At 32.0% G+C, this 26604-nt stretch overlaps 1 long non-coding RNA gene across 1 annotated transcript; it reads right to left on the bottom strand.

Annotated features, from left to right (window-relative positions):
• Nucleotides 1–8698: 8698 nt before the first annotated feature.
• On the bottom strand, nt 8699–26012 carry LOC133198786 (uncharacterized). Its single transcript, XR_009722583.1, has 5 exons — nt 25897–26012; nt 22153–22372; nt 19548–19647; nt 10637–10721; nt 8699–8891 (listed from the first exon to the last, which is right to left on the bottom strand). It is a non-coding gene; the product is annotated as an uncharacterized LOC133198786 (long non-coding RNA).
• Between the last annotated feature and the right edge of the window lie 592 nt (nt 26013–26604).

The following is a 26604-nucleotide window of genomic DNA, read 5'->3' as shown; positions in this document are numbered from 1 at the left end:
TTTTTTACCTATAAATACCGCATCGTATTTAAAACTATACAAAATTTTGCTTACTTTTAATAGCAGTGCATCTTCTGCTTATTTACATGGTTTTTCTTTATTACTGCCTTTCTCAACTGGTTTACATATGGGATTTTTTTTTATTCTTCGTACGAGATCATTATTATATATATAGCTGGGGTTATTACTTTGCTTTTAGCTCTTCTCTCTCCGGGTAGAGCTCATGCATCTGTTATACATTACATGATGGGTACGGTTACCATCAATGAGCTCTATCTCTGTATTGGTTCGAAAATCGTCTTCGAAAATTACTGCTGATGCTGGAGGAAATTGAGTCGATGTCCATGTTTTAATTTCGAATTGAAACTTGGACACAAGTCATCTACATGTGTGGGTTCAACTCTCTTACTGCTCTGTCATTTGTTGCGAACTTGATGTTTGAAAGTGGAACGTTGAACTCTCTCACATATCTTTCTCTAGCCTCTGAAGCATACAAGTTTGCGAAATCTAAAACGTAAAATTTAAATTGTCAACAGCTGTATATGCACTCTAACGTATTGAAAAGTTCCTTTTAAGTCTTTACGGAGTTTCATTTCTTCTGTTAAATTACGAACCTCATTTTCCTCCGTATTTCATTCAATGATTCACTGGTGACATTAGCACAAGATGAAACACTTCCTTTAAGTTTGGCTTAATTGTGGCTTATACGTCCTTAATGATGGTTTAATGATTGTCTATAAATCACCATTAAGCACCTTTAAGTAATAAATACACCACCATTAAGTTACCATTAAGCCATCTCAAAGTCCTTAAAGGTAGCTTAATGGTGGCTTATAGGTGCTTAATGGTAGCTTCCAGACAATCTTTAAGTCACATTAAGCCACCATTAAGCCAGACTTATAGGTGCTTAATGTCCAAACTCCATTAAGCTACCATTAAGCCAATATTAAGTCACCATTACGCAGTCGAAAAAACTGCTTTTATGGGTTAAATATTATTTTGATAATGATTTCTTCACAAACCTTATAAATGTCGAGTTTATAATTTGATACTTCGGCGTAATGTAAAAGAAAGAAAAAAAAAAGATAAATGGAAAAAAAAATAAAATTCCCAACAGGATTCGATCCCACGATCTTTAGATTGAAGGGCGAATGCTTTAACCACTGAGCTATCGAGGCTGTTGAAATTGAAGTGAAATATAAAACCTTTATTTTTAACAAAACTTGTTTGGAATGGTACTTGTACATGTATTTTTTTTCTAATGTTTATATTTATTAATCAATAATACGAATAATTATATTAATATATAATTTAAAAATGAAGTTTTATATTACGATAATATTTCTAAACGGTGAACCGGAGTTCGGTGTGAAACAACTTTTTGATTTTAAGTTACTGAATTCATCGTTCTGTTATTTGCAGATTTATAAGCATGAAAAGATTGAAATTCAACAGATATAACAAAATTTTGTTATTAAAAAGGAATATATCATCGAAAGAGAACGATGGGGAAAAACAGATTATAGTTCTTATAAATATGCTGCGGATATTTACGATTTTTGACAATCTTTGCGTAACAATTAAGTTATAAAATATTTTTGTAACATATCATCCTCAGTTTTAATTCTTTTTATATCATTATGGGTATCAAAATAATTGTCTTTTTGTCTTCAATCATAATTTCTAATTTGTAATTTGCTTGCCTTAATTTTAAGTTTTGTAAAAATAATAAATCATCAAAATCTATCACTGTCCGTTCCCGTGTGTAGTTTCATATAATTTTAACTGACCGGGGACTGGTGGGGACACCTAATTAAGGTCTATTGTCTAACTAGTCTATATACTGTACACTGTTTATTTTACCCTGCTTCTCAATGTGTATAAATCTGGTCGGATGCCCTGTTTAATCTGATCTGCTGTTCTGATGAAAATTGATTTTGAAATAACAATCATTGAAGACCGACTATATTTTGATCAATTCCTACTTCTGCATTATTTTAAATAAAATCTTACTTCTGCAAAAAGAAAAGAATAATGGCACTTAACAACGAAATAATTCAAATTATTCATGAAGTAATTCAATGATTGGCAATATAATCTATACCTATATTTTTTTATATCTTAAACATTTCTCTATCCAAACGAATAATTAAGAGACTCAGATATTCCAGAAGAAAATGACTCTAATTACAACATTTCCTATGAATTTGGCAGCGGAACGTGGCTCTCCAAACACGAAAGAAAAATACGTGATTTTTTAAAAAAAATTAATATATATTGTGTATTTATGGATAAAAATAATTTTAAAACAAGTATTCAAACAAACTGATTTTAGGTAGAGAAAATTTTAAGACATTTGGTGAAGCTGTTCTCAGTTCCCGAGTTTATACGCATTGACAAAAATGTTAGAAATAGCGAAAAAAATTAGGAATTGAATAAGTATTTGCGTAAATGATATTGAAACAACTTTAAACTTAACAAGTTAGTTTAAAGACTTGATACTGGACGCGTTAAGGTGGTTTAATTAAGTTTGGACATTAAGCTGCAGCTTAAAGGTGGCTTAATGGTAGCTTAATGAAGTTTGGTCATTAAGCACCTAGAAGCTGCAGCTTAATGGTGGCTGAAAGGAATTAACTTATATAAGCAACCATTAAGCGATTGCTTACAGATGGTCTTTCGTCCTGTGTAGCTTCATTATCCTCCATTGTCTATAAAGTTAAAATAAAATATTCATTACTGTAGATGCATACAATAAATTGAATACGTTAAACAACAAAGTCTTTAAAATGCCTTACATGTAAGATATCAATTCCTCCAGATAGACAACCTATCTCATTTTGGCTTCTTTCGAAGTTTTCTCCTAAGCACTCTTCTCTGACTTTGTTCTCATCTTAAAGCCAAAAAAACCCCGATTTCCATATTTACTGAAATTTTAGGTGATTGAGGACAGGGTAGACAAATTTGATTCCAGGGGACATATTTCCACGGATATAAATCCACGGATATAAAGTATTTATATGGAATTGCATGTAGCTAGCATAAAAAACATATGTTATACGTCGTGATGTTAACACATAGATACTGACTTTTATCCGCTTGTATGAAATAACTTAGATTATTTGTAACTGCGGACTCTGCATAAAATTGATTTTCAAAATGTGTAAAATTAATTAAATATACCTTGTGTAAAAGGAAGTTTACCTGTTCCAACTTACAGTTTAAAGCGTTTTTAGGTCACCTGAGTCACTCAGGTGACCTATTGCTATCCGTTTTCGTCCGTCGTCGTCCGTCGTGCGTTGTGCGTCGTGTGTTAACATTTGAACATTTTCAGCTTTTTCTCTGAAACCGCTGAACCAATTTCAGCCAATTTTGGCATATAGCATCTATGTATGAAGGGGAACAAAATTTGTGAATTTCACGGTCCCTGCCCCCCTGGGGCCTGAGGGGTGGGGCTAAAACCACTAAAATTAATGCAATCTTTAAAAATCTTCTTCTTTACTCCTGGACAACAAGGAGTCAAACTGTTGGCATGATTGTAATAAGCATTGAGCCCTCTACCAAAATTGTGAAATTCATGGCCCCAGGGTCAGTGGTTCTGGTGCTATGGCGGGGCTATATAGGTCATATAGTGAAAGTGCATTATTTCTTTGAAAATCTTCTTCTCTACTCCTGGGTATTATTGAAACAAATTGAATACATAGTTATGATAAGCAAGGGTGACTCTACAAAAATTGTGAAATTCATGGCCCCAGGGTCAAGGGTTCTGGTGCTAGGGCGGGGCTATATAGATCATATAGTGAAAGTGCATTATTTCTTTGAAAATCTTCTTCTCTACTCCTGGGTATTATTTAAACAAATTGAACACATAGTTATGATAAGCAAGGGTGACTCTACCAAAATTGTGAAATTCATGGCCCCAGGGTCAGGGGTTCTGGTGAAAAGGTTGGGGGGGGGGGTGCTCTATTGATTATATAGTGAAAAAGCAAAATTTCTTTGAAAATCTTCTTCTCTACTCCTGGTTATTATTTAAACAAATTGAATACATAGTTATGATATGCAAGGGTAACTGTACCAAAATTGTGAAATTCATTGCCCCAGGGTAAGGGGTTCTGGTGCTTGGGCGGGGCTATATAGATCATATACTGAAAGTGCATTATTTCTTTAAAAATCTTCTTCTCTGCCCCTGGGTATTATTTTAACAAATTAAATACATAGTTATGATACGCAAGGATGCCTCTTCCAAAATTGTGAATTTCATGGCCCCAGGGTCAAGGGTTCTGGTGAAAAGGTGTGTGTGTGTGGGGGGGGGGGGGGTGGCTCTATTGATTATATGGTGAGAAAGCAAAATTTCTTTGAAAATCTTCTTCTCTACTCCTGGTTATTATTTAAACAAAATTCCACATGTATTTAAATTCTCTAGCTTTCCATGATATAATGATATACTGTCAATTGAAATATGAAAGTACATGTCACTTGTAGACTCCCAACTTAAAAGTGATATGTGATGAAATATATATATATATATATATATATATATATATATATATATATATATATATATATATATATATATATAAGGTGGACTTTGGCATAAAGTAGACCGCACTTATTTTGAGGCATTAAGTAGACATTTTTCATTTCTTTTATTTGAGACATTCTGATTCACACTTTCACCCAAATTTATTCTAATAGGCTTCAATAATGAAAATTTTACCCCCTCAGCCCTAAATGTTGCTTCCTGAAAAATATACGACATTTCTGGTCTCCTTAATATTTTGTAAATACATTGGAGGTTTAAGGTAGACATGTATATATTTTATGAGGATCCCGAAGGGTTAAAGTAGACCAAGTATATATAATGCATAAAGGAGACCAGAATATATATATATACGTGATTATGTAGACCATTTTCTTTTTTCTAATTATTTAAATAAAAAACTACACATGCATAAATGTACTTCTCATACCAGTATTTATTGGTCAATTTGCATTTATCTTAAGTAAAATATTAGGCACTTTAAAACCCAGTATGATGATTCCTTATTTTAACTAGAAGGAACTAATAGGGTGATGTCTATTCGTAGACAAATTTTCATGTCCTGAATCTTATGGAAATATAGGAAATGACCGATAGTAATTGTTAAGAAAATATTTCATCCACCACCAAAGAAACACATTGATTTAAAACGTCGTAGTCACATGACGACTTATGGTATAGAATCATCATCTAAGCCACAATCACCTGTACATGCTAGATATGACCTCTTGAAACTATAACCTTGTACTTTTCTAAAAAAAAAAAAAAATGTATTTTAGAATTTTATATATCCAATTTATGTCATATACTCTGAGCATAATGAACCCTAGGATAATATAATCTTTGGAAGTTATTTTATAGTGGTCAAAAATTGAACTTGATGCAGGGTTGTTATACATCCCCAAGTCACAATTATCCCTTCGCCTTGATTTACATCGAGTATAACAATAATGTGATTGCCCGCTTGGCGCAGTGGTCAGAGCATTTGCTCTAGAGTAGTGGAGTAAGGACTTGTTCCTTAAGTCATAGGTACAAATCCCAATGAAGGACATGGAAACCGGTTCTTCCAATGAAACCAAATTCCCTTGTTGCAGTATATGCTGGGACAAGAAAAGACCTCTCACTGCTCAAAAGTACAGGTCTATATTTGCAGCCCTCAACCAGCAAGTTGTGGTGTCTCAATACTAGTGAAAAATTCTTAAAGGATGTATAACAAACAAATAAACAAACAGAATTATGTGATTATCTGAATATTTATTACATTTCTAAACCCTATGGCCTTGACCTGTATTAACCTGTGTTAGGATCATACTCTGAGGTTACAATTATTGGTAAGTATTTAATACTTTGATATACAGTGACTATGACCTTGTGCAAAAGACCTTTACTACTGGGTCTAGAATATTTCTGGCCCCAAGCTACCTTTGTTTCAAAAGATGTCTACTCACAGAAGACACGTAGACTTCACAATTCCAGTAACTTCATTTGTTGTTGTATAAAAATGTCAATATTTCCCCATGCAAAAAAAAGTTTGTAAAACAACCCCTTTTCTTCTCATGTCTAAGATCTCTATCCTAAATACACATTTGTCACAGTCACTGTCTACTGAATTCATAAATCTAAAGGTAGTTCATACAGTCTTATTTTAATTCATATTCTTGTGTCTTTAACATCATTACACATATAATTTTTCCATGTTTGAATAGACAATAAAAATTGGAAACAATAAATACAATGAATTAGATTTGTTATAACTGTAACAAATAATGCAAATATGTGCAAGTCATGTAAAATTTCATTTTATTTGTAAATGTGTATTACATTGGTGACATTTGTATACTGTTCAATATATGCATAAGGCCTTCTATTATTATCAATCTTCACAACATTAGTTTTGTATAAAGTAATAAATAACTAGTATTTTGTACACAAAAATAACATCAATAAAAATAACAATCTTTTACATATCTATAAATATACATAAGAGGAATAAAACACTATTTTGAAATAATCATTACATTTTCATTTCTTGTCAATTAAAAAAAATGAATAGCATTATTAAACTATTACAACATGTTTTAAACCACAAATTTGTGTTCTAAAAATGCATTAGATACAAAGTGAGATCCATTGATTAACTGTTCATTGTAAGTTGAAATGAAGTTATTACTTATAAAAATACTTTGCATTAAAAAGCAAATCTTTACATAGTTTATTTGATGAGAATATTCCCTCGAACAATAAACTGGCAAGATGTAATACAGACTCTGAAATACCTATACCACCTATTTCAAATAGTACAGTTTGCATTTCATCCATGAGATTATTGACCTTGAAAAATTATAAATGTTTTCTTCTCTTTGAAAGAACATGTGTGCTATGAAAGGGATATATTAAATAATGTTATTACAAGACATACAAGTAATTTTTATCTTGATAAAAAATAGTGACCTTCTCATGTCAATTAAGAGAACCATTTCACACAATATGTGCTAGAGTCTCATCTACAAGGTGTTGGCAGACAGGCTACCATACTAATACATCCCTATAAATGAGTTGCAAATATAAAAGAAGTACCTGAAAGTCATTCAGAAAATTTTTTAAAAAGCTGGCTTAAAGATGCTACATTTGTCAGCTGAAATGCATCTTTCACAATACATTCCTAGCATATAATCTTGTGCATATTATATGGTATAATGTTTTTGTTGTTGTTGTTTACAGAGCAAAAATAAAAAGTATATCCATGTACAAATGTAAAAGAGGGCAAAACTAGAAATATGTCCATAGGACATGAATGCCCCGCTGAGGGTATATTAATTTTTATTTGCTTGTTTATTGTTTAACATCCCTCTCGAGAATTTTTCACTCATATGGAGACGCCACCACTTGCCGGTGGAGAGCTGCAAATTTTGACCTATACTCGGCACTAAGGGCCATTAAGCAGTGAGGGATCTTTTTATGCCAGCACCTACTGTGACATGGGACCTCGGTTTATACGGTCTCCACGTCCCACAGTGGGATTCGAACCAGCGACATAAGGATCAACTCCTTACTCCGCAACTCTAGAGCTTTAACCACTGCACCAATTGGGCATATTAGTAATGCAACATAAAAATATTTTTAGTGTATGAAATTTGATGAGAATATCTTAAAATAGTTTCTTTAACATTGAAATCGAAAAAGTTGGATATAGATGATAAATTCCCACCAAATTCTGTTAAGTGCATAAGCTCACATAAAATTAATTTAATGGTTTCTTTAAAACTAAGCAAAATGCAAATTTAAGAAAAGAGAGGTCCAGGTCACAGGAAAGTTCAAGGTCATACATTTTTGATGCAGTTGAATAGTTCTCACTAATACGCATAAGCAAAATAAGTTTGATAAAAATATTTTGAATGGAAACCGTTTATTTAACACTGAGCTAATCACCATTTCAAAAAAAAATGAAGTCAAGATCAAATGAAATGTCAAGGTCAAAAATGTTGATACAGTCAAATACCTTACATCAGTCTGTATCAGTATATGAAGTCTGACACTAATTTAGAAAAAGTGAGGTGAAGGTCAAAGGAAAAATCAAGATCAAAAAATGTTGATGCAGTTGAATAGCTCTCATCAGTATGTATCAGCAAATGAAGTTTGATTATGCTATCCTGAATGGTTTCTTTAAAACTGAGCTAAACACTTATTTAAGATAAGTACGGTCAAGGTCAAAGGAAAGGTCAAGGTTAAAAAATGTTGATTCAGTATGTATCAGCATATGAAGTTTGATTACACTATCTTGAATGGTTTCTTTAAAACTGAGCTAAACACTAATTTAAGAAAAGTGAGGTCAAAGTTAAAGGAAAGGTCAAGGTACGTTGATGAAATTGAATACCTCTTATCAATATGTATCAGCATATGAAGATTGATAAAAATATCTTGAATAGTTTCTTTGAAACTTAGTTTTGAACTGAGCTAAAAGCAAAGCGGAATGGAAGGACAGACAGAAGGTTGAAAGGACAGAAGACGGACATGACAAACTCTATATGCCCCAGCCATATTCATGGCAGGGCAGAAAAATTTCTAGTGTACTGAAATTCAAAACTGCAGTAATTGATAATTTTTTTTAACATAAATTCTATATCAAAAAACATATACAAACTTTTTTGTTAATTTATTCTATTCAAAGCAATAAGAAATGCATCTGTCTGCACTGCTTAAAATTGATAAGAAGGTTATGACATAACTAAAATAATGACCATGTCCACATTAAATTTAAAATATAATGAGTGACAATTCACTTCACCTTTTCTTTGGCTTTCATTCCATTGACTTTTCTTTCTTTAAAAAATTGTGCTTGTGTACTACTCCATCTCTAAAAAATAACATACAAATGAAAGTTTATGGCACTCAATGAACTCTCTCATCCCTTCCTTTACTGTTCAAGAAAAAAAAATGCAAACATGTACCACAAGCATACTTTAAACATGTAACTAGACTTTATATTTTCATACGTAATGTCACCAACTTTATAAAGAATTGTGAATGCATTTTAAAGGTGAGCACATGTGAATTGAATTAAAAGTACCAGTATTTTGCAATACGTACGTAGTATTGTGAGTATCTCGCAATTATCTAATTTACAACTGCTCTTTAATTAGCATGGGAGTCGAGGAAGCTCTAAATCTCACAAGATTTCTGGGGCATAACATTACAGTGGTGACAATGGAATGATTCGAACAATCATTATGCCGAAACTACAATGTATTGCCAAGAATTGAACTCCAAATAGTAGATTTGTCAAGTAATGAAAGTTTAGAGTATTTTATCAACTTTCAAAAGTAACGATTTTCATTTAGAATTTAATAAGAAAAGTCCGCTTAGTAAAAAGTATCGTAAAAAATGCAACATACAGGATTAGCTCCTCTCAAAAATTTATTAGGCTGGTTCAGCGCATGTTTAGCAAGATATTTCTCTAGGATTTCTTTCTTATCAGTCCTTATAAATTCCACAATGATCAATCATGCATTGCATTCAATAGTACACTGCCCCCATCCAATAGACGTTTCCTACCTCCGTGAAAGAGTCCATTCAAATTATGATTTGAGCAGTGCAACCTCTACCTCAAAAACATCCGAGGTGGGATCAGGTGCCTTAGAGGAGTGAGTATCCACTGCCGACTGTCACTCTCACTGCCAGACTCCAGATGATTCTTCATTAAACCTTGGCTGTAACTGTAGGTAACTTGATATGTGTCTCCACCTATCATTAGTGATACAACTGCCTGTTTACTGCTTAGAGAAAAGTAACACTTAGAAAAGGATAATAAACAAGAATCTGATATACCATGAAAATCCTTAATAGTAGTAAGGAAACACTTAAAACATTACTTTCCAAGAAACATGCATTTAATATTACATGTACATAATCAATTTATAAAATTTTAATTAGGGATGGAAATAAATAATATCCAAACATGAAACAGATGTGTCAGACTCTGTGGTATCTTTTATTTCAAGCTCACTGGGGTATAATATATATAGTTGACATATGAATGGAAATAACTATTGTTAATTGATAATATATCATCGATATATCTCACTGTCGAGTTCAAGACCACAGCAAGTGTTTTCTTCTTCTCATGTGCAAGATTTTAAATAAATTCTGCTTCATATGAATATAAAAAGAGGTCTGCTAGCCTAACAACAGGTTGCAATTAGTACCCATGGGAATTCTGACAGATTATTGGAAGACCTGGTCTCCAAAAACTACATATATATTGTCAATCAGAGACTCAAGCATCCAAAAACCTGTATTACTAAAGTATAGCTCAATATGATCACCAAAATCATCATTGCTTGACATAATATGCATGTATAATCTTTCTTTAATATTAATTACATTTTAAAAGGCCCTAATTAAGCCATCATTTTGACATTTATTTAATCATGATTGTGTATACTTTAACAACAATCTCTGCCACTTTCATGCGGATATGGCTTCTTTTTGTGTTTCTCTTGTTGAAGAGCTACAATCTCCAAACTTGTGTATTGAGTATAATAACTTTCATCCTTCTCATATTGGCCTAGGTGAAAACAGATAATACTACAGGTCACTTACTCAGAAGGATTACTTGATTTTGTTGATCATGTTGATTGATGGTAGTCTGCACAGTAGCGCTAGCAGTTTCTTTTTTACCATTTCACTGTGAAAAAAAAATGTGGAACTTATTAAATATTAAAAATATTTACCACTACATTAGCATTGGTGATATGGTCATTGCTATTTTTAGTAACAAATCAATTAAACACTGCACCTTTATATAGTATGAATTATATTGCATGTACTTTCGATCAATCTATTTAAAAAACATCAGATTAATTACCAATAGGTTCTTGAATTTTTAGTTTCTGTTGCGTTGGGCTGAAATTACGAGAAAAACTTTATTTTGAACAAGCATTTATATGTACAGTATTGTACTTGCATACTTAAATACCTACTATAATTAAGATTAAACAAGCATTTTGAGAGTATTGCATTAGCAATACTAGTCCCCTACCGGCAAGTGTAATCTGGTTCCTACTAAAAATTGAATTGCCACAATTCCATTAAAAATCATTGATTCAGAAGCATAACAAAATGCAAACTTGAACTGTAACTCATCAAGATACACTAACATACCAAAACTCAGCTCAATATCTGCAAGCGTTTAGAAAAAAGTGCGGAAAACAAATGGGACAGACTGAAAGAGGGACAGACAGACAGATGGACAGACTCAGAGGAAACCTATAATTTCCTCTGGTTTCACCGGTAGGGGACTAATAAAAAAGTGGGAAAAAGCCACCCTGTTAAGCCCTACTTTCGTCTCCCATGGTGAGCAGTGGAAAAAGGTCTTATGCTTGGATATGTTGTACATGTACTTTGTATCAATCTGTACATGCATAATCCATTGGCTAATGAAAGAGGCAATGTATTCGTAATGTAAACTTTTAAATGTAGTGGTAATGTGTACATTTTTTGCAGCGGTAATGAGTATGTAGCGGTAAATAATAACCATTTTGAAAATGTAGCGGTAATGATATTCACCTGGATAAAGAAATGGTCTATCTATTCCAATCACATTTTTGACAAGATAGGGCACTTCTTATTTGCTGTACATATAATTGTTTTCATTTTCACACTGCTTTTTGGGAAGATTGGGAAAATAAAGACCTTTTAGGAAATTTTGGAATAACCATTATACGTACTTTAAAATCATATATATTGGGTTTCCGGTCTTCGTAATCAACTAAATTTGTTTTATAAAACAGAGGAATATGAATAGCAAGTTAAGTTATTACCGGTATATATCCAGCTATATTTTCTTTAATTTTTGGGAGAAATTACTATTGGGAAAATTAACACATTTATTGGGATTTATAACCTTCGTTCTTCATTTTTTTAAGTTTTGGGTGTGTGTTGATTACAACACATATGTCAAGTGACTTATCTTTAAGTTATTGTCAAAGAAATTTCAAGTCTGTTAAAATCTTAATGTTTAAATAACTTGTGCCCTGTACGAAATAAGATTTTGTAGCAAATAATCTTTACAACCGAGCTGCAATTTTCCCCAAGTTATCAGGCTGAAAAAGGGGGTGCATATTTAAACCAATGCATATTATATTCGGCAAGATATGGTAACTGCTTGATTGTCACATTTCAGTTTGAAACATGTTACAAGTTTTATTTCAAAAAATGAAAATATTATTGAAAAAGTAAATACAAATACTCATTGACAAAAACTATTTACTAGGGATGGCAATTTCTAACCGGTTAACTGATTACTTGGTTGGAATGATGGCAATCGATTAGAAAATCTGCAATCGATTAGTCGTAAAAAAATTATAATACATGTAAAACTGAAGGCAATGTACTAAAATTCACTTTCAAAATAGAAATTCCTACCTAAACATTTAATTTAGCGTTTTCATTTATTATTAAGGCTGATTGGGAGGTCATTATGGCTCTCCAGATTAAAATTGCGGGGTAATTGGTCAGTCTGAGATATGTTAATTACTGTTAAAACATCATGTCGTTACCCCGACTGTCCTCTAATTCTTTAATGATAATAATCACCGTTGAGCATCATGAATTGGTGTGTGTGTATCTTTTGCAGTTATCTATCACATTAGATTATAATACAAACATAAGATTGTAAATTAAGGGGATGAAGGACACATGGTCACATGACTCTTTTTATCTACGTCATAATCTCCGTTTATATAAGTCCAAAACGTGTAAAGCATCAGTTCTTGTATAATTTTTTGACATTTTTTTTTAACTTAAATTGCCATCTTATATAAAAAAGTAAAAAGTTTTAACATTCATGTAAACATTAACAAATTATGAAAAAGATTGATCCACTCCTCTGTTTCCCTAAACTGCGCGTCCAACAAGTCGGTGACGTCATACACGATTTATTAGTACAGCAAGATCATACTCGGTGAATACAGGGGCGGTATTATTATGTAAAATCAGGTCATAATCAGTATGTGATGAAATATTTTGAGAAACGGGGAACATAAAAATTATGATTGCATGGCTGATGACAGAAATCTTATGTAGGCATATCTTATTTTGCTTATTTAGCTTACGTGTGACGTCATAGTTGGTTTTTCCCGTACTCAAGAAATGTAAATATGACACGTTTTTGTCATGCTTATGTCCTCTGTAATGATGTCCTGTGCAATATTGAGGTCAGCTTCACCATTCAAAATTTTTACAGTTAACCAATAATTTGAAGGACTTGCATTTCAACATAAATTTAAAAATATTGAATGATAGAATTTTTTGTAAATTACGTTTTTTTTTGTTGCTTAAGTTGTCTCAAAAAGTACGTAATTTTCCTTATCCAGATGCGGTGTGACAGGATAAAATTGCTTTTTCGAATTTTAAACCTATTCATACTCTGAAATATTTTAAGAGATACATGTCCAGTTGCATATTTTTTATATATGCTTAAAAAATCCCATTATGGACAGAGTATTGGGCCCGGAAACATGAAGAATTAAAACTCCACTAAGATACTGCAGGGCATAGTATTTGTCAATCAATATCTCTAAAATAAGGTCAGAAACCTACTGATATAACTGCTTTAAGATATGTGGGACATACTAAATTAGAAATACACAAAATATGAAAAAAATTGAATGACAAGTATTTTTTCAGCTCAAGGTCCTTCTTCCCCTTAAGTGATACAATTTAGACTTAGTTTTGATTATGGTGATAATGAAGAATGAACTTGTGTGACATCCGCTCATGAAAATTATCCACGATATCTCAGGCATAGTTTATGGTTTTCTGAATTTTTTCTTGTCTATTGAAAAAAAATATGTGCGTAGTTTTATGATCAAGAAAGACAAATAGAATGATTTTGACCTCTAACAACTTTTTTAAAGACTTCTTGTGCATAGGAATAGAGGTACTTGAAAAAAGTCAAGAAAATGACATTGTGTAGTTTGATACAATTAACCGGTTAATTGGTCGGAACATTTTGCGGTTAACCGATTTGCAATTCTGTATTCGATTGCCATCCCAACTACAGTGGCTGCAACATTATTGTTGACAAAAGAATCATGTAGAATCGTTCATGTAACATGCGTGATCGTTCGTGTAACGTGCGAGATCGTGCGTGTATCAGACTCAATCGTTTGCGGTTTTAATCATGCGTGATCGTGCGTTAAGAAACGTGTAAATTTTGTTTTGAAAGTTTTTATTGGAATGTTTTTGTTATACAAGCATTTCACTTGTCTGTTTTTTTTTTTTTTTAATCCAAATTAAAAAGAAATGAAGCGCGATTTACATAACTGAAAACAGAATGAACTAATTATCGCTTGGAAATAAACAATATAGTAAGTCGTACAATATTGTGTTCTCGTCAAATAGCATGATTTTTTTTCTGATAAACCGTACTTAGATTTTTGATTTTTTTCTCTGATGTTAATTATATTTATTGTTAATTATGGTCAAGATATTTTTAAAATCAATAGATCAAAAATAAACATTTTTACAAATAAATAATTCTCAATGCTTACATAAGTATTTAGTCGGTGAATGTACATTTACACGACATGATTCTCGGGGTTTCATTTATCAGCGTTATCTCTGGAGGTTACTTTTGATTATTTTTTTTTAATTTCTGCAAATAAATGATTTGTAAAATAATTGTTGATTTTAGAGATTCACAAATTGAAATGTGGATATAACTTATAATTTAATTCATTTTCATGCCATTTTTTTCAAACTTATCCCTTTCTGCATATTATGAAATCCAATTCAATCAAAACTCACGGTCCACCTACATGTACATCTTCTGATAGAACAAAAAAAAAATCAGTTTTCTAAAGTCAGAGAATTACATAAATAATTTTTTGTAATCTAAAATAATTCATAAATCTTACATGTATTTAGTTCCAGAAATATCCATTTCTATTTTTTTTTTCATTTTTCAAAGTCGATGAAATAAAATCAATCATTATTTGAAATCTAAAATAAGTATTAAGCCTTATTTCTTTTTGAAAATATCCATTCCTAAAGAATTTGAACTATTTTGCGTGAAGAATCGTGCGTTTCCGTTAGCAATCGTGTAAGATCGTGTAACGTGTAGAATCGTGTGTGTGAAGGATCGTTCGTGTAACAGATTTTATCGTGTGTGAATCGTGCGGAATCGTTCGTCTAACGTGATCGTTCGTGTAAGTTGTCAACAATAACGTTGCAGCTACTGTATCTACTAAGTGGTTAGTATGTAAATTGTAACTGGTTACAAAACTGGTTATGAAAATTTTAACTGGTTATGATCTTTCTTAATAGTTAATAAACCAGTTAATCATTGCCATCCTTATTCTAAAGATACTTTGTGAAGTTTGGTTTAAACTTGTCCAGTAGTTCTTCAGAAGAAGTTGAAAAATGTGAAAAGTTTATGCATGACCCAAGCCCTTGCTTATGGAGGCGATTGCAAGGCGTCACGTGATCAACTCATGTGATGTTTAAAAAAAGAAGATTTACGGTAACCATTTCCGGAATAACAGCTGAATAAGGATTATGATTACGCCCATGACAAAAAATTTTCGTGGCAATATTTTTAAAACAGAAAAAGAATAAGATAAAGTGTTGTTAAGCGTCGACGCAATTTTTTTTTATCCCTGTGTTTTTTTTTTTTTTTCCTTTTGACACATCTACCTTTTGTCGTAGTTCTGAACACTGAAATCTATTTCATGAATAAATTTAATTCATATCTGGATTTTTATGTCCTCTAGTTTTATTTAAAATATTAGAATTTTATTTGAGATCGGTTTCTTTACTATAGGATCTACATCTATGGATAGATAGATATTCATTTCCTAGAAACTTCAAGACGGTGTGATTTTCTAAGTGATTATAATGAATATAGGCCTATTTGGATGAACAGATAAACGAATGCGATTTTCATATATACGTGTATCTATAGACCAGTTAAAGTTTCGTTTTGCAAGTTTTCACAAATCTAGCAAAAAATAGGCGTGTAAGAATGACAGACGAAACTAAGAGAGGTTAACTCTGACAATCGAGGTACTACGGAGGTACCAGGAAAATTATTTTTAGCATATATATAACGTTACATTTAAAAAAAAAAAAAAACATTTCAACTCATCATGCTCACAGGAATATATTTGAAAAATGAATTTAATTTTTTAAAATTCACGAGGACATGAACAAAGACGCTTCACCTCAGCATATTTTATGAACCGCGTGAGCATAAAGCGCAAATTTATAAATGTCATTCAACAATACTAATTATTTTTGAAACAAAACAGTTTGCACTATAGTTTTGACGTCAAGTGTGGCATTATGACGTCACAATGGAGATATATGTAGGCTTACCTAGTTCAAGAGAAAATGAATTGTTTTCAAACTTGCAATGAATCTGAAGGAAAAATATTCACAAATGTAAATATTGAATAGCAAATCAATAAAATTTGTCAAATAAAATAGCTAGGATTTTTATATACGGTATATATTGCAGGTACAAGTTCTCTGAAATAACCTTTTCATTCAATGTGTTCAACTGACTACCCCCCCCCCCCCTTTCCGATTCCAAGTCACAGTGCGTAGAACTCGATGAGTGTTCAGAGCATGAACAATTTTGCCCTTGGACCACTGTGCAGTGGTTTAGAATATATATATCTATATTGATATAATAACGGAATGAATATTTTGGAGATGGGAAAATAAAAAAAAAATATATGCATATTGTTGTTTTTTTGTGTACACTGTTCGTATCAGGTAGTACATGATACTTTTATCATTCTGCTCTACGTATAAAATGAGCAACCACCATAAGATTTTCCCAAAAAAATATTTATTAATCTATACGTATTTTCTATAGTTTTTTAACAGATTATGCATATTAGAGGTTCAGCAACAAACCATCAGATTAAAATTTATGAAATCTTTAAATATATAGGAAGGGGGGGGGGGTATTGAAATGCATGTAGCTTAAAAAAGAATGTGATGACCCCACTTCATTTTTTAACCATAAGTCACTTATAATAATTGTTACAAAATATATTAATTTTAGGAAAATTCATTGGGCAGTTTTTATTCAAGACGTTGAAAACTGCTCTTGGGGTGAAAATATTACTGTAAATTTACAATGACTACTCCCCAAAGCGACTGTGGCATTACTACATCTATCAATAGTTTCCGATCCAATTTTTATTTTCAATGAATATAAAACATACTATTTAATATCTGGTGAAAATTATTTAATTTGTTTCAATTTTGAAACCTGTATGGCATACTTAAAATTTCACTACATAAATATCAAAATATTGAAAAACGGTGGTAACCATGGCAACCATATCTTTCTTATAACCCTGATGACCTTGGTTGACATTTTCATATTATGATACCATTAACGTAAGGCAAATTATATGTAAAAATGAGAAAAATTCATAGAGCGGATTTTTTTCATGGACCCTTGCAATCTCTTCCTTATGCAAAAACATCCAAAAACAGATAGAAATATGTTACCATGGTTACCTAGGTAATTCAGTTAACTTATATCAAACCACACATTGTCATATAAATGAGACTAAGTGCTTTTCAAGGGTCCAGATCAGCATTCAGTCAGTATCAAAGTATCATGGTCTTTAGAGTTTTGTATATGCCTTTTGTCTTCAATGGTAACCTGTACTTATACATGTACTTAAATATGGCCATTGAGGAGACCACTTATAATTAGGCATAAAGTAGACCAGTGAGAAAAATTGAGTAAATTGAATTAACCCTTGATATCAAGTATATACAGTATATAAATATACCATTTTAATGATCTTATTCACTATATGCATCAATACCCTGTATTATATTATACTGCATATCAAATTAAAACTTATTTATTGTGTCACAACTGAATTGTTGCTGGACTGAAAGACATAAAGATGGACAATATGTGAATCCTATAGAGCTTTATCATTTCATGCAGGCCCTAATTAACATTCAATCAGTGATAAAGTACCTTGCACTTAGATTTTTATATTTACCTTTGTCTGCTATAGCAACCTGTACTTATACATATGTTATACTTAAATATGGCCATTGAGGAGACCACTTATAATTGGGCATAAAGTAGACCACTGAGAAAAATTGTTGATATCAAGTATATACAGTATATAAATACACCATTCTAATGATCTCATTTACTGTATGCATCAATACCCTGTATAGTATTACACTGCATAAACTAAAACTTGTTTATTGTGTCACAACTGAAGTGTTAATTGCTGGCTGAAAGACATAAAGATGGACAATGTGAATCCTATATAGCTTTAACATTTCATGCAGGCCCTAATTAACATTCAATCAGTGATAAAGTACCTTGCACTTTAGATTTTTTATATTTACCTTTTGTCTGCTATAGCAACCTAGTTCTTATACTTAAATATGGCAATTATGGAAACTGCTGATAATTGGGCATAAAGTAAACCACATAGAAAAAATTAATATATTTAATGGGAAAATTTTACTGTACTCACTGTTAATAGCAAGTACTTTTATATGCATGTATTATAGATATATACAGTGGTGCCTTGTTTATCCGGACGCCTCTTTGGCTTAAGTTTGTTAAAAATAATATTGATTAATTTTGAACTGTTTCTTATTTGGGCTAGTAATTTTTTCCTAATCAGTAGCCCCTGGGCTAGTGGGATTTCCAAGAAAATTTCAACCCCTGAAGATAAGTATGAAAAAGTCATTTCTTGAAAAATTACCGTCCGGATAAATGAGTCATTTTTCAATGAACTATAAATTACGTTTTGTAGTAAAAATCGACCGTTCGGATGTGGAACACGAATTTCTGGATTAATGAGACAGAATGACATGGAAAAAATCTATTCCCAAAAAATAGCATCTGGAAGGTGAAGTGTTCGGATAAACATGGCGCCACTGTATATACCATAAATGACTATGACCTATGGTACATATAGTCAGAGAAAAACAATCAATTAAAGCTGAACACATCTCATAAATAGGCATACACCATATTCGATTATATATCATCTACTATATCAGCACCAGGGTATACTCTTCGCATTTGTTACACCTGACTGCTTTATTGTCACAGGTATCGGAGTGGAATGGTGACACATGCTCATACTGGTTATCTTGCATTGCCTTTGTTCATTTATTTTATTGCAGTTACGTGTACTTGTGTATGTTTGTATACTGCACTGACCTGTGCGACTGTTGTACTAAGTTTCATTGGCATCTTTCTCTCCTGCCGTGAAAGAAGTACACAGTAATTTTTTGTCGCTACCCAGAGCTATGTAGCATACGTCAGTCTGTCTATACAGACAGGTGACAACAGATTACACTGAACAGTGACTAAGTGAGTGGCTTATATAGGGACCCTACAATATAGCGTGAATAAAGGAATATGGCGGAAAAATTCCTTTTACACAGTGTGTTCAGATTTAAAATCACTAACTTTAAAGCAAACTAATGGATTACATACCTTTTCCCATAATTCACTTCAAATTCCTACTCATCATGTACGGCTACTTCAGAATCTCACATGTATACATTCTTTGACTTTTCTATAGGAACATTATTTCCTACAATGTACAATCACATTTTAAAATATTCAAATATTACTTCCAATTGGACATACAGGTAAACTTCGTTATCTTGACATCGACGGGACCATCGGAAAATGTCGAGATATTCGAGGTGTCGAGATATCAGAGTTGAGACTTGACATCCAAGATTTCATTGCATAGCAAAACAGCCAAGCATATCATATTTACATGACTTTAATATAGACTGTAGCTCAACATATTTCAGAATTCCCTCTATTTTTATTAAAAATCTAAGAAGTTATTTTAAAAATCTAGTTTATTAAACGTGTTCTTTATCGAAATCTTTCTAAATTCACAAAGTTTCAGAACAAAGTTACAGCATTGAGCTGCATTCGCGTGTAAGTTGCCTTTTCGTCAGAACAGGATACGAAATGTGCTCTATAAACTTCGAACCGTATAAAGTCGACATCCGATATACGGTAAAAAAAAATTAAATGCAGATTATTTTTTTTCTTATTCTATTCTGGAAGAATATACATTAAAATTAATTTTTTTAAAGAGATTTATGTATCTAAACTAACGTAGTGATGTTACAGATGCACGAATTACAGCTGATTCGGTCAATCATGTCGTTAATCGGATTGTTTCCTGTTGAATACATTTTAACTACAAATATCATTAAAACATTTTTTTAATTCCTTAGTTTGAAATTTTCAGTGTGTTTTTTATTCATTATAATTTAGTTATCTTTTTCAAATTTAAAAGTTATGTTATGTTTCGATATAAATAACATTCTGTACATTTAGGCAGAATCATGTAGATTTAGTAATGATATTACCCAAGCTCAATTAACTTCTCAAAGATGCCGAAGGGGCTTTGGATTCACCTACAAACACAGTCTATGAAATTAATTAAGCAGCGTGCAGTCAAAACATGGGTGTGAAAGGTGTGAAACTTTGACGACGTCGAGATACCCGGAGTCGTCCGTGCGTGACGAGCGACCCTATCTGACAAACAGTTAGGTTCAGTAGAGCAGAAAATTGCCGATGTCGACATTTGCTCTTGGGACTGTAAATATACGTCAAGATAACCCGGGTTGTCGACATTAACGAGGTCGACATATCAGAGTTTTTGCAAATCATTTATATAGTAAATACTGCCGGGACCACGGAAGGATGTCGACATATCCCAGGTTGTCGACATATGTGATGTCGAGATACCGAAGTTTACCTGTAATTGGTAGTTCACAAGCTAGAAAGCTCACTCAGTAGTTGGATTGATTGTTTAATTGTATGTCATTTTATATCCTGTTTAAGAATTTTTCACTAAAATAGAGACGTCACCATATAATGGTCAATAATCTTTTCAACAGTTTTTTTCTGAAAAGATTTCAGGCTGTCTTTACTGCAATTGTCAGTCTACATTACCACCCATTGTGGTATACTGATCCCGATTTGTTTTCAAAGGATTTAAGTTTTAGTTTGTGTGATAACTGGATATCAAAAAGTTTCAAAGTAGAGTGTCATGAGCTCATCAATGCTAATTATCAAAACACTACTTCTAGAAAATCAAAACATTTAAGTTAAATTAACCATTCAAAATATTTTTTGAAAAGTAAAACAAAGGTCAAAGTCAAGTGAACTATAACGCTGGTATTTTTCATTATAATTTATGATAAATTGTGCACATGCTATTAATAGCATAGACTTACCTCTTTTAAATTATCAAAAATATGCTGAATATTGGCACTTTAAACTTTTTTAGAAGTAGGTCAAAGGTAAGTTCAAGGGTCACAAGATTGGCAACCATGGTATTTAAAAAAAGTCAGAGTGCCACGCAAAATATTAACCAAATATCAAAAACAATTAAACCTCTTACAATTCTTGAGATATAAGGTGTGACAGATGGACAGACAGACAGATGCCAGGTAAATTGAACCTCAGGTGTTGCACTGCTGTGCAGTCGACTCACAAAAAATGTTCTTCAGACTTATTTATCATGACTAGTAAACACCAAACTGAACTTAACCTGCTTAAGTGAGCCAGTAGTGCCCAGTACAAAGCAACAAGTGCTGTGAACAGCGAGTGAAGTGTGACCGATTGATTGAGTGTTGTTTTATGTCCCATTCGAGAATTATTTCACTCATAAAGAGTGAAGGGTTAAATAATTACAATAAAATGTAAGGAGGCAAGTCTGCCTCACCATAACCTGGTTCTTTGTGGCCCTATTTTTAACCTTCATACCCATCTCCACTGGGAATTCATTTCCTCCTCCCCCAACAATCACGTCATGACTCCATAAGCAGCCAAAGGCTGTAATGGGCAACTAGTTCATTAACAGCTAGGGCTATCAGGAATTCAAAGTCACTGAAGTTCTTTTGGTTTTTATGATACTATCAAACTATCAGTCTATCACTGAGTATCTGCATGCTTTAAAAGTTAGTATTTACCCCTGATTTGCTTTAATTAAAGCTTTTGTGTCTATTTTCTGCTAACAATTTATTTACAGTTTATAACTAATAAAGCAGCAAATATACCTTACCCCATGTTGCAGATTCTCTTCATCCAAGTAATTGATGTACATTGTACTTAATCTCTTCATCTGTTCATCTGGATCCTTTCACTGCATTCAGACAGTACCAGTAACTGTTATATATGGATATATTTCCTTGTCAAAGCTGTCACTTTTTAGGCACAATTGCTAAGTTTGCATCTTTATCAGCATTATTTATTAATGAAATGACAAATTCCATCAGACACACCTGCAAAAATGAAAACAAAATCTATTAATTTACATATATTCATGTCCATATTCTCTTGACTTCATTATTATATAATTGAACTGTTTTATACTGCACTGCAAATATAAAGGGCTGGGATAATACACTTTCGTCTACTATTCTATATCTAATATACTATATCAGGTATCACAATATTTATGCTACAATACAGATCACAATATCTTTAATCGGTTATAATTTTTTCATTTTATATTAAAATGAGACAAAGTTTGACACCATGCATATCCAAAGTCTCTAAAAATTTACAATTTTAGTCATGTATATGTGTTATGCAAGGGTGTATCTGTCAGTATTTCCAAAATTTATCAAGCATGACATTTAAATTGATACAAATATTTTGATTTCAGCTTTTCTTTTTCATGAAGTTCAACTTAAATATTCTTTGATAATTTTTAAATCAAAATAAAATCAAAAACTTTTAATTTCTTCATTTTATTTGCTTGGAAAATAATTATTTTTTTCTTTTGTATTTGTACGAGTATTTAGTTGAAACTAGTTCTACATGTATATTAGCTAATCAGTGAAAATCTGTATGTTTGATATACTTCAGTTTACATGCCTGTGTGTGCATTATATTACAAATCATGGGATCTGTGCTTGTAGGTGCACTCAATGTTTTAAAGTTATTCATAATTTGAGAATTATTGTCTCCTTTTTTTATTGTCAGTATATTTAAACCAATATTTTTTGGTTTTACAAAATAATATGAATTTATATTTTCTTTTTTAAAAGAGATGATGCGAATTATAATTTCAATTTTAATTTTGTTTATATATTGTTGCTGTGATCTCAATAACCTAGATTAGAATGTTCTAATCATTAAAATGATATTGTCCTACAGACCTGGTTTAAAGATAGAATTCGTTCCGTGTATTGGCAATTTATCAAAATAAGCAAGTTCGATAACTCGAACTGACTGCATTTTCTATGAACAATCCAGAGAGTTCCGAATTCAACATGGCGTGTAAAGGACAAGATAGGCGAAGACCCCTTTTTGGCCCCTGGTTTGGGGTGTTGTTTAGAATGATACAACAGTTTAACAATAGAAACCTGTTGTCACCCCTGCCAGAAAATGAGTATTGGTTCTAAGTTATGTGATACATACAGGTCACAGGAAGATCAGAAAATATGTCAATTTCCGAATTTTCTCATTTTATGCAAATTTTCATCGATTTTACAGCACATTTTGTTTCAGAAAACATAGAGCACAAGCTTGCCCCTCTACCAAATTTATATATTTCATATACTAGTATCAGATGCATCTTATGTATAAAAATCTCAGATAGGCAAGCTTGTGCTCTATGTTTCCCGAAGTGAAAAGTATCTCAAATTTGAGGATATTCCAATAGAATTGAGAAAATTCAGGAAATTGTCCTACTTCTGCACCCTCTTCTGGTCTCCGTGTAAGCTTTGAATCAAAATTAGTGCTGGTTTTAAAACAAGCATCATTTTTAGTTCTTAACTACAAACTATCACTATTTTAACTATGTTCTGATTTTTACATCAAATAAGGGGCCAGATTCAGCTGTTATCATACCTTGTCCTTTGAAGCGAGGAAAAAAGGTTGAGAAAATGAGTTGAATTTTCTTATTTCTATGGATTATTTTTTAGGTTAAAAGGCATATAAAATCTCAAAAAGGTTTGTTATGATTAATTTGATAGTTATTTTCAGTGCAATTTTTTTTGTATTCTTCAAAATCATTTCTGAGCGGATCCTTTCCAATATGCTACATTGCTAGTATATGGGACATATTCTAACTGTGGTGATCGAGGGCTTGTTCCGAGACAAAGTTAGATTGTTCTAACTAGAAATAACCCAACACATATATCTTGTAAGTCGAACACATGTATTTCGCAAATTCAATAAATAATTCCAAAAAAAAAGAAGAAATCTTGTAAAAAGGTATTCCATAGAGAAAATTACCCAGAAAACGTTGTAGCATAACAAACACTGACATATACTCGAACAAAACTTAAGTATGAAAAATAATCAGATAATGGGTCAAAATCACACCAGTGACCACCTACCCTAATCAACTGTTATCCACAAAAAAAATTATATACTTATATGTCAATCTACTTCCAAAATTACATGTTTTCCAAGATCTTACAAAATTATTTTTACAGTATGTCTCTTCAAATATTTGTTTTCCTGCTTAATAGTACTGATCATGCTGATCAGATGATAATGGGTGGGTGATATTAAGATATTATGTCCTCATAAACTTTTAGTCCCAGACCTATGAACTAGTGATTCATTTTGAAAATGGTTATCATGGGTCCAAAGGACCCCCCTTAATGACAACAATGAGTCCCATGACAAAATCAGAGCATCCAAATCCAAGGGTCATATATTAGATATTACAGAGGAAATTCTGGTGAAATATAAAAAGTTATTTCACGAAAGAGCAAATGCTTTATTGTTGCTGTGAGTAGTTCTATAATTTTACTATCAATTGTCCAAGTAAGACTACATGATTTTGTGTCATAAATATAATATATTGTCAACTGTGCACTTTGGTTCTACTTTTAGATCGTACATACGATCTCACACATTGTAATGTATCAGTCATAAAATGCACAGAAGCAGAATGAAGCAAAGAAATTTTAAGAAGAAATGAAAAAAACAGTCAGAAATAAAAATGATTAAATTTTAAACTTCTTAGCTTGTAAGGAAAAAACAAAAACAAAAAAATGATACAGGTTACATGTATAGCTTTTACATAGTATTCGCTTCAGAAATGTTCCACAGTATAGACATAATCAGTGATAATCGAACTATGTTATCTAACTTTCAAATATTTTCTGATAATTGCTGGTTTATTGGCTGCAATTGTGAAATCTGACCTGTTGTTGGCAACCTTATATATACCTGTTAAAATTGTTCATGCATATCGCTTAGCACATGGATATGATGCAATCGGTCAAGTTTAAAATCGGATTATACCAAATAATACACGTTCTTCTATAAATTTATTGCGTCCATTGGGATGCACATTTATTAAAATAATGCGTCCTGAGCAAAATTTGTGCATACTTTACGCAGGATGCACACCAAAATGAATCATTGATGAACACCATATTTTTTTAGCGCAACACACAAAGAACTATGTAGCAACCTATGATCTACAGCACATGTAATTTTCATAAATAATGCTAGCTCACATCATAAGGCCTAAGGAATACATGTATGACTAGCTGCTTGCATGGCGCAGTGGTTTAAGTGTTTGCTTTAGAGTCACAGATAAAGGAGTTGATCCTAACATCACAGGTTCGAATCCCACTGCAGGATGTGGAGACCGGTGTTCAAATGAAACTGAGGTCCCATGTTGTATTAGGTGCTGGCATGAACAAAATTACTCATTGCTCAAGGGTCCTGAGTACAGAGGTTCACAAGTGCTGGCTTTTCAATATGAGTGAAAAGTTATCGAAAGAAACATTATAGAAACAAATAAATATGACTATAAATAATTATCTTTTCTTACCATTATGGATGTTGTACATGTCCCTTTCGATAATGAAAAAAATCTTTTTCTGTCAACTTCTCATTTTCTCACGCGATTTTTTCTTGCTAATCTTCTCTCCAACATACCGGAGAAGGTATTCTTGCATGTTATGTGGTACCGAACACACTATAATAAAAATAAATGCATAAATGCAAACAAGTCAACAAAATCTAATTTATTCAGAGACTTGGTTTAAAATGTCTCAGACTGTCATAAATCTCACCCTAGGCAGTTAAAAATTTCCTCAGAAATCTTGTCAGAATTTTAAAAATATAATTTCAAAAAAAAATTCATGGGAAAATATACGGCATATATATAGCCATTGTACAAAATGCAGGAATTAAACTTTCCTGGAAAGTTTAGAAATTGAAACTGTAAAAATATTATCATACCATCAAACCATGTCCATGCTGATCAAAAGACTCAACAATGTATTAACTAACCCGATCAAAATTAAACTGAACCCGACCGAAAGTTTCTAATCTACATATGTAGATATACAAGTAATATATGTAGACTCTGCATAACAATTTTATTAAAATAAAAAAAAAATTATTGCTTGTTATATGGTTTTATAGCTAAATTGAGAGTATAAGCAAGTTAATTTCTCCATGGCAACTGCATAAGATAAACAGTATTTTTTTTCATTATATGTTTCTGCTTAAATTGATCAGGATCTGTTTCATA

This window comes from Saccostrea echinata, unplaced genomic scaffold, assembly GCF_033153115.1.
Source record: "Saccostrea echinata isolate AGI-Se365-2 ecotype Australia unplaced genomic scaffold, CSIRO_AGI_Sech_v1 ptg000033l, whole genome shotgun sequence".
NCBI classification, from domain to species: Eukaryota; Metazoa; Mollusca; class Bivalvia; order Ostreida; family Ostreidae; genus Saccostrea; species Saccostrea echinata.
The sequence above is the reverse complement of the archived record's forward strand: the minus strand, read 5'-3'. Positions and strand labels throughout refer to the sequence as shown.